This window comes from Otolemur garnettii, unplaced genomic scaffold (genome assembly GCF_000181295.1).
Source record: "Otolemur garnettii isolate 467f Iridium unplaced genomic scaffold, OtoGar3 scaffold00282, whole genome shotgun sequence".
NCBI classification, from domain to species: Eukaryota; Metazoa; Chordata; class Mammalia; order Primates; family Galagidae; genus Otolemur; species Otolemur garnettii.
The window spans coordinates 321,325-325,384 of NW_003852677.1; positions in this window are offsets into that span (position 1 = coordinate 321,325).

Consider the following 4,060-nt stretch of genomic DNA (forward strand, 5'->3'; position numbering starts at 1 on the left):
TAAAATTATATATTGCTTCAGGTAGTATGGACATTTTAACAATGTTAATTCTTCCCAGCCATGAGCATGGTATGTTTTTCCATTTGTTAACATTTTTAGCTATTTCTTTTCTTAGAGTTTCATAGTTCTCTTTATAAAGGTCTTTCACGTCCTTTGTTAGGTAAATTCCCAGATATTGCATCTTCCTTGGCACTACTGTAAATGGAATAGAGTTTTTAACTATTTTTTCAGCTTGACTGTTGTTGGTATATATAAAGGTTACTGATTTATGAGTGTTGATTTTGTAACCTGAGACACTGCTGTATTCCTTGATCACTTTTAAGAGTTTTGTAGTAGAATCCCTGGTATTTTCCAGGTATGCAATCATGTCATTTGCAAAGAGTGAAAGTTAATCTCTTCTTATCCTATATGGATACGCTTGATTGCCTTTTATTCCCTAATTGTGATGGCTAAAATTTCCATTACGATGTTCAAGAGCAATGGAGACATTGGGCAACCTTGCCTGGTTCCCGATCTGAGTGGAAATGATTTCAATTTAACTATATTCAGTACGACATTGGCTGTGGGTTTGTTGTAGATGGCCTCTATCAATTTGAGAAATGTTCCTTCTATGCCAATTTTCTTAAGTGTTCTGATAATGAGAGGATGCCAGATGTTATCAAAATGTTTTTCTGCATCAATTGAGAGAATCATATGGTCTTTGTTTTTTAATTTATCTATGTGATGAATCACGTTTATAAGTTTATGTATGTTGAACCATCCTTGAGATCCTGGGATAAAACCCACTTAGTCATGGTTTATAAATTGTTTGATGTGTTGCTGGATTCTGTTTGTTAGGATTTTGTTGAATATTTTTGCATCAATATTCATAAGTGATATAGGTCTGTAATATTCTTTTTTTGTTGGGTCTTTTCCTGGTATGGGGATCAAAGTGATGTTTGCTTCATAGAATTTGTTGGGTAGTATTCCATGTATTTCTATCTTTTGGAAACGGTTAAGTAGTATAGGTACTAGTTCCTCTTTAAAGATTTGGTAGAATTCTGACATGAAGCCATCTGGTCTTGGGCTCTTCTTTTCACAGAGATTTTGTATAGTTGATGCTATTTCAGAACTTGATATAGGCCTGTTTAACATTTCCACTTGATTCTGACTAATCTTGGAAGGTGGCATACTTCCAAGTATTGGTCGATTTCCTACAGATTATCATATTTCTAGGAATAAAGTTTCCTGTAAGATTCATTAAGAATTATTTGAATTTCTAAGGGGTCTGTTGTTATTTCATCTTTACCATTTCTGATTGATGAGATTAGCAATTTTCCTCTTTTTTTTCTTGGTTATGTTGGCCAAAGGTTTATCTATCTTATTGACCTTTTTAAAAAAAAGAACTTTTTGATTTATTGATCTATTGTACAATCTTTTTGTTTTGAATTTCATTTAATTTTGCTCTAATTTTGGTTATCTATTTTCTTCTGCTGGGTTTGGGATTGGAGTGTTCTTCCTTTTCCAGTTGCTTGAGATGGCCCATGAAGTTGTTAGCGTCCTTTCTTTCCACTTTCTTGAGCAAGGCTTGCAGTGCTATAAATTTCCCTCTTACAACTGCCTCGGCAGTATCTTACAGATTTTGGTAACTCGTGTCTTTATTATCATTTTTTTCCAAAAATTTGGTAATTTCCTTCTTCATCTCACCTCTGACCCACCTATCATTCAGCATAAGGTTGTTTTGCTTCCATGTTTTTGTATGAGTCTGCAGATTCCTGTGTTACTGAATTCAGCTTTTATTCCATGATAGTCTGAGAAGATGCAAGGAATAATGTCCATTCTATTAAATTTGCAAAAGTTAGACTTTTGACCTAATATGTGGTCCATTTTGGAGTATATGCCATGGGCCAATGACAAAAATGTGTATTCAGTTTTGTTAGTATGAAATGTTCTGTAGATGTCCGTCAAATACAAATGCTGAATGGTTAAGTTTAAACCTAAATCTTCTTTGCTAAGCTTCTTATTGGAGGATCTATCCAACACTGCCAAAGTAGTACTAAAATCTCCAACTATAATGAAGCTGGGAGAGATCAAGTTGCTCATGTCTATTAGAGTATCTCTTATAAATTGAGGTGCATTCTGGTTGGGTGCATAAATATTGATGATTGAAATCATATCGTATTGAGTATTACCTTAATAAATATAAAGTGTCCATCTTTATCCTTGATTACTTTTATTTGTTTAAAGCCTATTGTATTTGCGAATAAAATTGCAATGCCTGCTTTTTTCTGTTTTCCATTTTCCTGGAATATAGATGACCATCCCTTCACCCTGAGTCTATATTTGTTTTTTAGGGTAAGGTGGAATTCTTGAATGCAGCAGGTATCCCTCCTGAGTTGTTGTATCCAGTCAGCCAGCCTGTGCCTCTTTAGAGGGCATTTTAAGCCATTCACATTGATTGAGAATACTGATAAACTTGATATAATTTTGAGTATTGATTTTTTCAAAAGTCCAGTGGACATCTTTCATCCTTTTGCCACTCTGGAAATTGGAATTCGATCAAAATTTTCTGTGTGAGTTTACTTATGTGGTGGAGGATTGCACTGGTCTTTATGGAGGATAGGTCTGAGAATATCCTGGAGGGCTGGTTTAGTTATAGCAAATTTCTTCAATGTTTGAATGTCATTAAAGTATTTAATTTCTCCATCATAAATGAAACTCAGGTTAGCTGGATACAGGATCCTGGGTTGAAAGTTATTTTGTTTTAGTAAGTTAAAAGTCAAAGACCACCCTCTTCTAGCCTGAAAGGTTTCAGCAGAGAGATCTTCAGTCATTCTAATATTCTTCCCCTTGTAGGATATACTTTTCTCATGTCTAGATGCTTTCAGAATTTTCTCTTTCATGTTCACTTTAGTGAAGTTAATTATGATGTGCCTGGGGGATGTCTTGTTCGGGTTGAGTCGTGCTGGGGTTCTGAAACTGTCTACTATCTGAATTTCAGAATCTTTTGGCATGTCTAGAAAGTTCTCTTTCATAATTTCATGAAGTAGAACCTCTGTGCTTTGTGAAGCCACCTCGTCACCTTTAGGGATTCTGTTAAGATGAATATTATTTTTCTCCAAATTATACCAGAGTTCTCTGAGAGAGTGATCCATTTTTGTTTTCCATTTTTCTTCATCCTTACATGCTTGGGAACATTCAGAAGCTTTGTCTTCAATGTCAGAGATCCTTTCTTCTGCCTGTTCCATTCTGTTACCGAGGGATTCTACCATATTTTTCAGATCTTTGAGGGCTGCAACCTCTTGCTTCAGTGTTTAAAAATTTTTGGTCATTTTATCTTTGAAATCGTTGAATTCTTGAGACATCTTTTAAATCATTTCTTGAGACATCTTTTGAATCATTTCTTGAAATTCTAATTCCCTCCTCTCCTCCATTCTGTTAATCTTATTTCCTATCCAAATTCTGAACTCAATTTCTGACATCTCAGCCATCTGTTTATGGATAGGATCTTCAATTGTGTCTACCCCATCCTTCCTTGGGAGAGTTGATCTACTCTGGTTATTCTAATTACCAGAGTTTTTCTGCTGATTCCACCCCATACTGAATTTACACCATGTGGGGAATATACCAGAACCTTTCTGGTATGTGGCCTCCACTGGAGAAGATGCTGGCTCCCTCTGGCTGCCCAGAGATGCAGAATGTGTCTTTCCAGAAGAACCTGAGGGGTGTGAGCCTGTTCTTCCCACTGCTGTGGCTGTTGCTCTTTGCCTTGGCATACCACCATTCTAGTATGGTTCCCTCTTAACTGACTGTCCTGTCATAGTTCTTGGGCGGCTGATCAGGGATGCCGGGAGGGTACAGGTCTGGCAATTCAGGGCCTGACCAGTGCGGCTGCCTGGAGGGAATGACTCTGCCACTGCCTGCAGGATGCAAGGCTCTATCAAGCAGTTCTGGGCACGCCTGGAGCTGAGGAGTCATCGGCTGATGCCTGCCTGCAGGTCGTGCACAGCTCTAGCAAGCAGTCCAGGGCCTGCCCAGAACTGAGGGGGGACTCTTCCACCAGCCTCTGCAGGGCGCACTT